Below are 14,903 nucleotides of genomic sequence, written 5' to 3'. Positions count from 1 at the left end.
CAGGTGCAGTTTTCTTACCTTTAGTCTCTGCGTTCACTGATTACGAGCGATGCTCCTCAAGCATGATCCGTTCCCGAGCCCTAGCTTTAACACCTAGTCACAACCAAGGTATTGGGTTACATTAATATTCAAGTAAAGGTCTCTGGGTACAATACTAGCTTCCAGGACATCGAATTCTACCAAGCACGGTGGGGAAATCGATCCCGAGCACCCTAGACTACATTCCCGTGCCTAAAATCCCCAAATGTTCAAGTGTGCACCTAATGGTTGCGGCCCTTGAAACCTAGCCGCGACCCTATCCTAAAACAGAGCTAAGGCCATCCTTGGAAGCAGACACGCGCCGTGGCCCTGCCCCTGGGCGCCACGGCGCTTCCCTTTGGCCGAGCCTCCCTGGCTCCTTTGCATCCTAGGGATGTAGCGCTCTAGAACAGAGCCGCAACCCTTCCCTTCGTGCCCAGAAAATTCACCATTTCCAACATCTAAACCTCATCCCAAACCATCCCAAAGCTCCCTAATTCAAAACCCATCAATCACAAAACTTTTAACATGACTCTAACAACATAACTCAACAGAAATCCAGCCTAAAACCTACTATAGTCCCATTTTTAATTTCTGAAACTCAAGAACTTAAAACACCAAAACCAGTCATGCAAAATTAGAATTTAAACTTCCAAATCATGAATTGGAGCTTACCTTTTCTACTAAACCATTTCCTTGACAAATTCCTGAGCTAAAACCCAAGCTCTCAGCTTCAATTTAGCCCTTAAACAACAAAATCATAAATATCTTAATACTCAACCAAAAACTCAGAATTCTAACCCCAACAACACAGTTCAATTCTCACCTTAGCCCTGGTTGAGTATTCCTTGGATAATTCTTGAGCTAATCTTCCAAATCCCCACTTCAATCCTCTGAATTCCCAGCTCAATTCCCTAAATTTTCAGTGTTTTGTGTTTTTTTTCCTTGAGAGAGAGAGAGAAAGAAGAAGTTGGTCTATTTTTATTCCACTAGCTTTTGCTTTTGGCTAAGTCTAACCTTGGTTACTTAGGTCAATCCCGAGGCTCGGGGTGCCGGAAACGTCCCCGAGGGCAAAACAGTAAAATTCCCCAATATTCCCGCCTATACTTCCTAACCTCAAATATATCTCCATATATTTATTTCCATAACCCGACAGTCTATATAACTACCCGATACCTAAAATACCCCTGACTTATCCAAAGTCAAATATTAAGCCCCGTTGTGACTTTTCCCGCTATCTAGCTCCCTAGGATCGCCTCAAGTCGTTCTCTGCTAACCTGCCCACATAATAATGTGGTTCTCACAAATACTATATATATATCACATTTACATTCATATAATCATACACGCATTTTTATCATATAGTTATGCATTTAAGTCAATAAATTCATTCAAATCACATATAAGTCAATTATGCCCTCCTAACACACTAACCAAGGCCCTTAAGCCTTATTAGCAAATTTTGGGGTCGTTACAACTATCCCCTCCTAATGAGAATTTCGTCCTTGAAATTTACCTGAATAGCTCAGGATATTGATCCCGCATCGCTAACTCTAACTCCCAGGTCGCTTCCTCGACCTTGCTATTTCTCCACAATACTTTAACTAGCAGAATTGTCTTATTCCGTAAAACTTTGTCCTTTCGATCCAATATCTGGACTGGTCGCTCTTCATAGGACAAATCTGTCTGTAACTCTAAGTCCTCATACCTCAGACATGCGTAGTATCTGAAACATACTTCCACAACATGGAGACATGGAACACATCGTGAACCCCCTGACAGCGACGGTGGCAAGGCCAACTTATAAGTCACCTGTCCAATCCTCTCCAAGATCTCAAAAGGTCCAACAAACCGAGGGCTCAGCTTGCCCTTACTCCGAATCTCCTTACCCCTCTCAATGGTGAGACTCGCAGAAACACATGGTCCCCAACCTGGAACTCCACGTCCCTACGCTTAGGATCAATGTAGCTTTTCTATCTACTTTGCGACGCAAGCATTCTGGCTCGAATCTTCTCAACAACCTCATTGGTCTTCTGAACCATATCTGGTCCTAAGTACCTCCTCTCACCCATCTCATCCCAATGTATGGGTGATCTACATTTTCTCCCATATAACATCTCATAAGGGGACACCCCAATCGTGGACTGATAACTGTTGTTATACGAGAATTCAATCAACGGTAAGTACTTACTCCAAGACCCCTCGAAATTAATCACACACGCCCTAAGCATGTCCTCTAACACCTGAATCGTCCTCTCAGACTGTCCATCAGTCTGAGGATGAAAAGCTATGGTAAATTTCAACTGAGTCCCCATCGCTTTTTGCAGAGCTCCCCAAAACTTAGAGGTAAAGATAGGATCTCGATCAAACACAATAGACCTTGGAACCCCATGGAGACAAACTATCTCCCTCACATACAACTCTGCATACTGTTCCACTGTATAGGTCGACTTCACTGGTAGAAAATGAGCTGACTTGGTGTATCTGTCTACTATCACCCACACCGAGTCACAAAGTCCTACTGTCCTGGGTAATCCTCCCACGAAATCCATCATGATGTCCTCCCACTTCCATTATGGGATACCCAAAGGCTGAAGCAATCCCGCTGGTCGCTGATGCTCAACCTTTACCTGCTGACATGTCAAACATCTAGACACATACTCTACCACATCCTTCTTCATCCCGGGCCACCAGTATAATGTCCGTAGATCCTGATACATCTTCATGGTACCCGGATGAAGCGAGTACGGTGTATTGTGAGACTCATCCAGTATCTCTCATCTGATCTTCTCATCTGCTGGAACACAAATCCGCCCCTGATATCGAAGCATACCAGTCTCAGAATCAGAATAATCCTTAACTGTCCCCGCTAAAACATACTGCCTAACTTCATGCAACTGCGCATCCACCATTTGTCCCTCCTTAATCCTCTCCACCAGGGTCGACTGCAAGGTAATATTAGCTAGCTGGCCCACCACCAATTCTATTCTTGCTCTGGTCATTTCATCAGCTAACTCCCTCGAGATCTGGGTGGAACTATACAATTGTCCTGGGCCCCTCCTACTCAACGCATCTGCCACCACATTAGCTTTCCCTGGGTGGTAAAGGATATCACAATCATAATCCTTAACCAGCTCCAACCAATGCCTCTGTCTCATGCTCAGATCTTTCTGAGTGAAGAAATATTTTAAACTCTTGTGGTCAGTGTATATCTCGCACTTCTCCCCATACAGATAATGCCGCCAAACCTTTAGTGCGAATACCACTGCCGCCAGTTCCAAATCATGAGTAGGATACCGCTGCTCATACTCCTTCAGCTGCTGAGATGCATAGGCTATAACTTTCTCATTCTGCATCAGCACACAACCTAAACCCATCCTCAATGCATCACAGTAAACCACAAACTTTCCTTCCTCCGAAGGAAGACTCAGCACAGGTGCAGAAATAAGCCGTCGCTTCAACTCTTGAAAACTGTTCTCACACTTCTCTGACCAAACAAACTTCTGATTCTTCCTCATCAACTCTGTCATTAGTGAAGAAATCTTTGAGAACCCCTCTACGAACCATCTGTTATAACCTGCCAACCCAAGGAAACTCAGCACCTCCGAGGCGTTCCTTGGCCTCGACTAATCCCTTACTGCTTCTACCTTGGAAGGATCTACCTTAATCCCTTCTGATCCAACTATATGCCCAAGAAAAGTCACCTCTGGCAACCAACACTCACACTTCTTAAACTTGACATATAGCTGATGCTCCCTTAACCTCTGTAAGACCTATCGAAGATGCTGCTCATGCTCTGCCTCTGAACTGGAGTATACCAATATGTTGTTGATGAAGACAATGACGAATTGATCCAAGAAGTCCTTGAACAACCTGTTCATCAAATCCATAAAAGTTGCCGGGGCATTGGTCAAACCAAAAGACATGACCAAGAACTCATAGCGCCCATATCGCGTCTGGAAGGCCGTCTTCGGTATATCCTCATCTTTGATCCTCAGCTGGTGATAACCAGATCATAGATCAATCTTTTTGAGAACACCGTCTTTCCCTGTAGCTGATTGAACAAGTCATCAATCCTTGGTAGAGGGTACTTATTCTTTATGGTCAACTTGTTTAATTCTCGGTAGTCTGTACACATCCTCAACGTCCCGTCCTTCTTCTTAAAAAATAACACTGGAGCGCCCCATGGCGAGTAACTAGGTCTGATGAATCCCAAATCTAGAAGTTCCTACAACTGTATCTTTAGTTCCTTCAACTCAGCTAGAGCCGTTCTATATGCTATCCTTGATACTGGTTCTGTCCCTGGTGCTAACTCAATCTCAAACTGAATCTCTCTGCGCGGCGGCAACCCTGGTAGATCCTCAGGAAATACGTCCAAAAACTCATACACCAATCTAGTCTCCCCCGGCCCTGCCGGCATAACCCTAGTAGTATCCACTACACTGGCCAGAAAACCTATGCATCCTCCCTGTAACAAGTCTCTGGCTCTCAATGCTGAAATCATGGGTACGCGGGGTCCAGACACCGCACTCACAAAGACAAAAGGATCCTTGCTCTCAGGCTCAAAAGTCACCATCTTCTTCCTGCAGTCAATGGTAGCCCCATATCTAACCAACCAGTCCATCCCCAGAATCATGTCAAAATCCTCCATGTCTAACTCAATCAAATCCACCGAAAGTTCCCTGCTATCAACTATCGCTGGTAGTGCCCTAATCCATCTCCTGGAAATTACCAGTTCCCCTGTAGCAGTAAAGTCTCAAACCCTGCAGTCCGATATTGACTAGGTCTACACAATCTATCAATCACTCTACTAGATACAAAGGAAAGTGTAGCACCAGAATCAATCAATACAGTAAAAGGAGAGCCAGCGCTAGAAAGCTGACCTGTCACTACCGAGGGACTAACCTCGGCCTCTGCCTGAGTCAAGGTGAATACTCGTGCTGGAGTCAAGCTATCCACCTTCCCTGCTTCACATTTCTTAACTATTGGGCAGTCTTTCCTGAGATGCCCCACTGTTCCACACACAAAGCAAGCCTTGGCCCGACACTCACCCAGATGGCGTCTTCTACACCTCGGGCACTCCGGATAGGTCTGCCATGCCTCGCCGCCACCCTGACGGCCACCCTGACCATCCCGACCCCTCCTATCAGGACCAACAATGGTCGAAGTGTCAGGAGCCTTTCTCTTGGAGTCACTGGGGCCTCCACCCCTACCTGTCCCCGAATAAGGAGGCATCACTCTGCGGCCCTCATGCCTCATCGCACTTTCCCTCCATATCTTGTTCTCCACTTCCTCAGTGGTAAGAGCTTTCTCAACGGCCTGGGCATAAGTTGTTCCTCCAGGTACCGTTGTGATTCTGACATCTCGGGCTATCATAGCATTAAGCCCCCTGATGAGTCTATCTTGCCTAGCAGCATCTCTAGGCACAAGATCTGGTGCAAACTTCGCAAGCCTGTCAAATTTTAGGGCATATTTAGTAACAGTCATATTGTCCTGCACCAAACCCACGAACTCATTAACTTTTGCTGCCCTGACGACAACATTGTAGTATTTCTGACTGAACAAGTCTCTGAAGTCTTCCCAACTCAAAGCGGTAACATCCCTGGTCTGTGATGCCACTTCCCACCAGATGCAAGCATCTTCTCTCAACATATATGTGGCACAGGCCACTCTGTCATGCCCCTAAACTCTCATGAAATCTAGAATAGTCATAATCATAGTCAGCCACTGCTCAGCCTTTAGTGGGTCTGGTCCACCTTCAAAGATTGGAGGTTGTTGCTTCCTAAACCACTCATATAATGGCTCCCACCTGTTCCCAACCTCCCCAGACTGTATAACTGGTACCACTGCTGGTGGTACAATAGGGGCAACGCTCCCTGATGGAGCCTACTGTCGCAGTAGGCGAATCTGTTCATCCTGGCTCTGAAATCGAGCCTGCATATCTGCCATGAGTTGCTGCCAATTCTCAGGAACTAGCGGAGGAATCTGGCCTAGGTCATCACCCCCGGTCCCAGACCTAGTGCCGGATAGTCGCGTAGATTTTCTTGGACGCATAGCTATTCAAGTCAATCTGCAATCAACGACTCGGCAGTCAGACCATGATGACAGGGTAAAAACTTCTCCAATGCCTCGATTCTATAGTAAGGGGAACACAATGAGTAAATGTTTATGCTTATTTTTCTAGCTGCAGCAAAAGCATGTACACAGGGTATCCCAATGGTTTGGAACATGCAACAAGAGCATGATTTTGTGGCCAAGTTCACCTCACCATCACCATTACCATAGACCACAAGAAATTCATGATGACCAAGGACTTGGACATCCAGGAAAATTGCTTTATCACCTATTTGCTTCAAAACCTTTTCCATCTCAGGTGATAACATAGTTGTTGCTTTTGCAGCTCTTTCATGTCTATCTGCAAACCAAGACTGAAGAGTGAATTTTATGAATTCAAGAAAAGTGACGAATGGAAAGCTCCTTGCCTCCTTGGTTTTATTGTTAAAGCTTTCTGCGTAGTTACTCGTCATGATATTGTATTGGTTACCAGGAAAATAAGCCCTACTCCACCTTTCAAAACCGATTCCCTTAAGATATAGAGCAATGGGCGGATCAATTACCTTAATCTTCTCAAAGAACTTGTGAAGTTCTATTCTTCGAAATGTGTACACTGCACACCCATGATGTTTTGACAGTGGTCAGTTTCATTTTGCCACCACATTCATACATATGTGATGGTAACATGCACTGTGATAGGCATCTGGGAACACAAGCTCCAAAGCATGATTAATGTTAATGCTTTTATGCTTATTATCCAAAAAGCAGGTGTGGATGACGTGGCAAATATTTTCAACACGTGGCTGACACCTGGAAGAGGTTCTGTTCGACCATCGATCAGGGATGTTCCCCTGACACGTCATTTGAGTTTTATATACGACCAGACTACTCGTATAATCCGTATCTTTATGAGTAATCTTGTAAAATTGTAATCATATCCGAGATTATTTCCATTTATACCTTATTATCTAATTAGTTAGGTGAAAATATCTTTGACTAATTCATGTAACCCACCTTGAGCCTATAAATAGAGAGAAATAGCTCAAGGGAGGGACTTTTGGCTGATTTTTGTTTATGCTTTAGAAGAGAATTTTGGCTATTATCTTTCGGTTGTATTAATCATCCCTCTAAGGATTGTGAAACTCGAAGAACCCTAGTTCTTTGATCACTCCTTTGAGAATCAAGATCAATAATAGCTTAAGTGGACATAGGTCATTACCAATTCTTGGGTCCGAACCACTATAAATTGTTGTGTCGTTTATTTTTCTTTCCATTAGATCTTATTCAATACTTTCCACCACATCAAGCATTTGACTCCGTGTCAGTTGACCAAAACGAGGGTCAACATTTTGGTGCTCTCGTTGAGAGCTTGAGAAGAAATTATTGAAGGTACTAATGGCAAAGACATCCAAGAAAACTGGATAGGCAGCTGCCGCTCCATCCCAACCTCCTCCACTAAACATGGCTGAAGATGAACCTCATTTGGAGTTCGATGAGGAGGAAGTAGACTCTGAGGCCCTGAAGACAACACTGGGAGTGTTGCAAGATGAACTGGCTGCTCTGAAGGCCAATCAAGAGAGTGCTGCCGAGATAATGGCGTCACATCAGAGGGAAATAGAGCGGCAGTGCCAAGAGCTGAGTGAAAGACAGGCGGAGATGGACTGTCGTCAGAGGGATGCCATGGCAGCCCTCAAAGCAGCCCTCCAATTGGCTAGGAATCAGGCTGCGCCTGCCTCGCAGCCTGACCAACCCCCGAATGGGCCACCTGAAAGAGGTCCTAATCCTAGCCCTTCGCTCCAGCCAACAAGCCCTCAAAGGCCGGAGCAGCCACCAATGCCTCAGGATGATGTCCCACCTAGGGACCCTAAGACGCAGCCTCCATCCCAGGCTGGTCGAGGCAATCCCCCGCGCCCAAGGCAGAATAGGGCCGGGCAGCAGCCCCGCAGCCCTAGACGCCCGGGGGGCAAAGAGCCGCACCCACTAAGCAGGGGGCAGCGTCCTTCTAGCAACAGAAGGAACTCAGAGACAGGCTTTGTGGTTAGGGGCCCTCCACCGCATGATAATGCATGGGGACCTACCGACCAGCGCAGGCCTCCCCCTAACGCTCAGGAAGTTCTAGCCCAAGGAGGCAATCGAGAAAACAGTCGGTCCCACCATAGCCAGTCGAGGTTCAGAGTTGGCCATGGCTACAATGAGGCCGACTCAGGCAGAGGGAATGCTGGTCAGAGAAATGACGAGACAGGTGGAGGCAGAAGCCCCCCACCTAGAGAAGACCGACATGCAGGACATAATGTTGGGGGGGCAGCCCAGACAAAACAACGTCTTTAGCCGGCTTGGAGCCAGCGAGCAGCAGCGAAGAGAAGATGACCTAAGGGATGTACTCAACGACTTCCGAGAGAGGCACGATGAGTACATTCCCCCGGCACCAGAGGCCCCAAAAATTCCTGAGGCTGTCCAGGCCCAAATAGATGCCCTGAACCAAGCAATGCAACAACTAGTCGGGGGAAGAACGTCTCATATCGAGTATGACAAGAGAATGGGCACTCCTTTCATACAAAGGATCGCCATGGCTGAAACCCCCAGTAAGTTTAAAATGCCCACACTTCCAAACTTTGATGGGTATGGTGACCCGATATCTCATGTCAACAAGTTTGAGATACAAATGGACATTCAGAAGGTCTCCGAAGAAGCTCGATGCAGGATCTTCCTTGCAACACTTTCTGATGCTGCACAGGAGTGGTTCTTTTAGTTCCCTCCTGCAAGTATTGTATCTTGGGAGATGTTCGTAAATGAGTTTTACGGACAATTCTACGCGGGTCGTGTGCACCCAACTGAGGCAAACCAGCTGGTCGAGATACGCCAGCAAGAAGGAGAACCACTAAAAGATTATGTCCAGCGTTTTATGCGAGTAGCAGATGGGGCCAAAACAGTGGGAGACGAAGGTAAAATGATGGCCCTAACTGCAGGAGTTAGGCGCCGTACGCCCCTTTGGAGTAGCCTTAGGAAGCATGGGGTTAAAACTACCCAAGAGTTTTTCGATCGAGCTGATCGATACATCAAGCTCGAGGATGCAATTACCAGCGAGGGAAAGACCCCAAATAAGGATAAAGGGACTGAAGACCCCGCCAAAGCTGCCAATGGGTCAAAGCCCAATGACAACGACAAAGGCAATGGGAATGGCAACGGCAAGAATGGGGGGAAGAGGCCCCATAACGAACCTTCTACCTTTGAGAGTAAGTGCTCTAAGGGCAACCTTTATGAGCCAAGGTTCACTAACTATACCGCTCTTGTTGAATCTCGAGCAGAGGTGTATCAGGCCACAAGTTTCAAGGTACCCTACAAAAGACCCGCTCCCATTCGAAAGGATATTTTGAAAAGGGATACAGTTAAGTTTTGTCATTTTCACAACGACTACGGACACGATACGAATGAATGTAACCAGCTGAAGGACAAAATCGAGTTCCTTATTAGACAAGGACACTTGAAGAAAATACGTGCGAGCCGCGGGAGCTTCCGAACGAGAGGCTCCGGGTGGCAATGAGCAAGCGCCTGCACGCTAGTGCTCGCCACCTTTACAGCCTGATCCCGTGGCAGGCACCTTACTCACCATTTGCGGAGGCCCGCACCTCGCGGAAAACAACGGAAAGGCAAGGGAACGATATGCTCGGACCCTACGCCATGACCAGGACATCGAGATGATGACTGTGGAGGATCGGGCAACGAAAAAGGCCCGAACAAAGGACGATGCAATAACTTTCTCTGATAATGATGCCCAGCATGTCCGGTTCCCACATTTCGATCCGCTGGTCGTTGATGTTCAGATTGCCAATATCATGGTGAAAAGAGTATTGGTCGATACAGGAAGTTCAGTTAACATCCTATATAAATCTTCGCTGGAATGAATGAAGTTGTCCACAAAGGACTTGGAGACTTGCAACCAAACAATTTATGGTTTCTCTGGTGAGGGACTTGCTCCAACAGGGTCAATCAGACTTCTAGTAACAGTAGGTACTGCGCCCGCCACCAGGACATATCTCACTACTTTTATAGTAGTTGATTGTCCTTCGGCCTACAATGCAGTAATTGGAAGGCCAATACTGGTCGACCTTCGGGCCGTCGCCTCTATATGGCACTTAGCCATGAAATTCCCAATAGACGCAGGGGTAGGACGCGTATTGGGAAACCAGAGGGAAGCAAGGGAGTGCTACAATGCCTCAATCCCTAAGGCCAAGAAGGGTATGTCGAGGAATGCTACCCCAGAAAAGTTACAAATGGCCAATGATGTACAAGCCCAATCAGGTGATGAAGTCACCAAATAGGGTGTTGCCCAAAGTGAGGATAGAGACTTAGATCCTCGCTTTGGGGATTTTGAAGAAGATATAAGACCTGTCGAGGACCTTGAGGAGGTCCATCTTGACGAAGAGTTTCCGACCAGAGTAGTAAAGGTCGACAAAAATTTAGAGACAACAACCAAATATGCACTGGTGGAATTTTTGAGAAAGAACTAGGAAGTTTTCGCCTGGTTGCATAAGGACATGGTTGGGATAGATCCTACAGTAATTAGCCATGTCCTGAACGTTGAGAAAAGCTTTCCACCCGTGCAACGGAAAAGAAGGTTGCTCGATAAAGACAGATCAAAAGCCTTGAAGGAGGAAGTTGAAAAACTAAAGGAGAATGGGTTCATCAGGGTGGCGTTTTATCCGTCGTGGGTCTCTAATCCAGTGCGGGTCCCCAAACTGAATGGAAAATGGCGGACCTGCGTGGATTTCACGGACCTTAACAAAGCCTGCCCTAAAGACTGTTTCCCACTCCCAAGGATCGACCAGCTGGTCGATGCAACTGCAGGCCATGAGATCCTCTCCTTTATGGATGCATACTCAAGGTACAATCAGATTAGTATGCATCCCCCTGATCAGGATCACACTAGCTTTCGGACCGATACATGGCTATACTGTTACAAAGTAATGCCCTTCGGATTGAAAAACACTGGTGTGACTTACCAGCAACTAGTTAACCACATGTTTAAGGAGTTGATCGGGATAAACATGGAGGTGTACGTTGATGACATGCTGGTGAAGTCAAAAAAGGCAGAAGGACATGTGAAGGATTTACAAGAGTGTTTCAATGTTCTGAACAAATATCAGATGAAGCTAAATCCTCTTAAATGTTCCTTCGGAGTAGGATTGGGGAAGTTCTTGGGGTTCATTGTCAATTCGAGAGGAATCGAGGCTAATCCCGAGAAGATCAAGGCCTTGATCGATATGAAATCGTCAATGAAGATCAAAGATGTGCAAATTTTGACTGGAAGGATTGCCGCGCTCAGTAGATTTATTTCAAAATCAACAGATAAGTGCGTCCCTTTCTTTAATCTACTTAGGGGCAACAAGAAGTTCTAGTGGACTGAAGACTGTTAACAAGCTTTCCAAGCCTTAAAAGCTCACATGGCGCAGCCTCCCATCTTATCAAAGCCTGTAGATGGGGAAACTTTGTTCATATACCTGGCAATCACTGAATATGCTGCTAGTGCGGTGTTGGTGAGAGAAGAAGAAGGCGTACAAAAGGCGGTGTATTATGTGAGCAAGAGGTTAGTCGGAGCCGAATTGAGATATCCTCCCATTGAAAGATTAGCCTATTGTCTAATTTTGGCCTCGAGGAAGTTACGTCCTTACTTCCAAGCCCATCCAATGACAATCTTGACTGACCAGCCCCTTCGGCAAGTTTTGCAAAAGCTAGAGGCTGCTGGTCGTTTGTTGAAATGGGCAGTCGAACTTGGGCAGTTCGATATAACATACTCACTGTGAGCAGCAATAAAAGGACAAGTCTTGGCTGAATTCATTGAACTCCCAGATAACGAGTAGGGTGAAAAGCCTAGTGCGCCTGAGCCTCAAGTTGAAGCTCCTTCGTGGAAACTATTCACAGATGGATCATCCAACGAATCTCACGCAGGAGCAGGGGTGATATTGATAACGCCAGAAGGGCATCGATTTCACTGCGCAATTAGGTTTGATTTCACCACTTCAAACAATGAAGCTGAATATGAAGCCCTACTCACTGGATTAAGGTCAGCCAAAGACATGAACATAAAAGTGCTAGATATCTACAGTGATTCACAGCTGGTAGTGAATCAGGTCTTAGGGGAGTACCAAGCACGAGGCCTAAAAATGGTGGCTTATCTGAACAAAACAAAAGATCTGTTGGCACAATTTGAAAAATATACCCTCCAGCAAATACTTTGAGATCAGAATTCAAATGCAGATGCCTTAGCCAAACTCGCGAGTGCAAAAGATGCTGACACTTTAAATATAGTGCCAGTTGAGCGGCTATGCACACCAAGCATACAAGCAGACGAAACAAGTATGGTGATCCAGTTAGCAAATACATGGATGGCACCATACTTAGAGTATCTCACGAACGACACACTACCAGCAGATAGAAACAAAGACAGGACCCTTCAGAGACAGTCTGTAAGGTATATCCTGGTCGATGGTATTTTGTACCGATGAGGATACTCGATGCCACTGCTCAGATGTGTTACGCCAGAAAAGGCTAAAGAACTGATGAAGGAGGTGCATGAAGGCTTCTACGGAGACCACGCTGAGGGGCAAAGCTTATCGAAAAAGATCCTAAGGCAGGGATATTTCTGGCCAACGATGAATGAGGACTCGATGGAATTCGTGCGAAAGTGTGATAAGTGTCAGCGGTTTTCCAAGATCCCACGAGCAGCTCCCAATGAGTTAAAACAAATGCAAAGTCCATGGCCCTTCGCAGTGTGGGGTATAGATTTGATCGGGTCCTTGCCAACAGGGAAAGGTAGTGTGAAGTATGCAGTGGTAGCTGTCGACTACACAAAATGGGCCGAGGCTGAACCACTAACAACCATAACGACAAAGAAAGTACTCGATTTTTTTATCAAAAACATTGTTAGTCGATATGGATTGCCAAGAAAGATTGTCTCGGACAATGGTACCCAGTTTGATAGTGACGTGTTCACAGACTTCTGCGAAAGACATGGCATCATCAAGAGCTTTTATTCAGTTGCTCACCCCCAAGAAAATGGGCAAGTCGAAGCAGTTAATAAAACATTGAAAGATACCCTGAAGAAAAGGCTCAAGGAAGCTAAAGGAGCATGGCCAGAACAGCTGCCTGAAGTCCTCTGGTCGTACAGAACATCCCACCAAACAGCAACAGGTCATACCCCATTTTCCTTAGCATACGGGTACGAAGACATGTTGCCTGTCGAGTTAGATCCGCCCTCGCACCGCAGAATGACATACGACCAAGACCAAAATAGCCAATTGTTGATGGAGTCCCTAGACCTAGTCGAGGAGAGACGAGAAAAAGCCCAACTCCGAGTAGCTGCGTACCAGCAAAAAGTCGCTCGGTATTTTAACTCCAAAGTAAGAGAAAGAAAGTTCAGCGTCGGGGACTTGGTACTTCGAAGAGTTTTCTTAAACACCTGCGACCAAGCTGCTGGAGTACTCGGACCAAACTGGGAAGGACCTTACCAGATTGAAGAAGTCCTTCATCCAGGCAGTTAGAAACTTGCACGCTTGAATGGAGATCTCGTTCCACGTTATTGGAATGGAGAACACCTGCGCAAGTATTATCAGTAAACAGTCTTTCTTAAAGGACTGGCTTGTATTTATTTTTACTCTTTACAAGTTTTTGAAAAAGGGTTAGTCATGAGATATGGCTAATCACTTATAAGTGTAAGATCTTTTTTAAGATCACTCGTAAAGACATGTTTAGTCCATTTAATATGAGAATTATAAGGGACTGTGCGCAGCCAGTCATTCTTGCCAAACTTTGTAATTTTTTACAAGTATTTGCTCATTACGTGTGCTGTTTTGCTGTATTATAATTTTCATGTTCTATACCGAGCAGTAATGTTCGTACAGGTTTTGGTCAAGGCAAGTGACCAAGGACCTAAAGCTCCTCGATCACTTGGGGGGCATATAAGGTACATAGGAAGCAAAGCATACCAAAATTTATGTAAACACATGAGCAAAATAAGTGAAAGCATGCTACGGTACTTAGAGCAATTTTCAAAATTTTATATATTTTGTTAAGTCAAACCAAAGTACTGTGCTAAGTTCGGTCATGCGAACAGATGTTATAATAAAGTAAAAATATTATAATATCAAAAGAATTCTTTTACACCGCGAGTAGTACTTCTCGGATGTAAATGTTAAGTTTAAAAGAAAAAGCTGCCCATGCAGCAATAAAAGCAGATAAATATTGTCTTAACATCATGACCAGTGGGGCATGTAAGAAAAAGAAAATAAGTAAAAAACAAGCTAAGGAGCAGCAGGAGGATCTTGGGGAGCATCTTGGTTAACTGCGTCTTCTGCAGCTTCCCCCCCATCCATCCCCGTGGCCAGGGAAATCTCGGGGGAGGCAGGAACTCTGCCCCTTTCTTCGGCAGCCAGTCGAGCAGCGCAGCGAGCCAACTCAGCTTTCCTGGCATCCTCTGAAAGGTAGCCGAAGTTGGCACTTTGGTTATGCTTCCAGAAATGGTAGAAGCATTGAAGTGTCGCATTCTTGTACCTTTCCAGGTATTTGGCGCTCGTGAGCTTGAGTTGCTCCACTTGGCTCTTTAGGCTGGGAATGCTCTTATCTTTCACAAGATTTTCCTCCTGGAGCCTTTTGACTTCGCACCAGTGGATTCGGCTGGCCTCCTAGTATTCCTCTCTCTGTTTTCTAGCACTTTCCAGAGAGGCCTGTTTCTCCACTAGATCCAAAGCCAAAGAGTCCTTCTGCTGGGTCACCACTTCCAGCTCCCCCGCATGCCTTGCCTCCGCGGCTTGAAGCTCCTCCATCAACTTCAACTC

Source organism: Humulus lupulus, chromosome 6 (genome assembly GCF_963169125.1).
Source record: "Humulus lupulus chromosome 6, drHumLupu1.1, whole genome shotgun sequence".
NCBI lineage: Eukaryota > Viridiplantae > Streptophyta > Magnoliopsida > Rosales > Cannabaceae > Humulus > Humulus lupulus.
The sequence above is the reverse complement of the archived record's forward strand: the minus strand, read 5'-3'. Positions refer to the sequence as shown.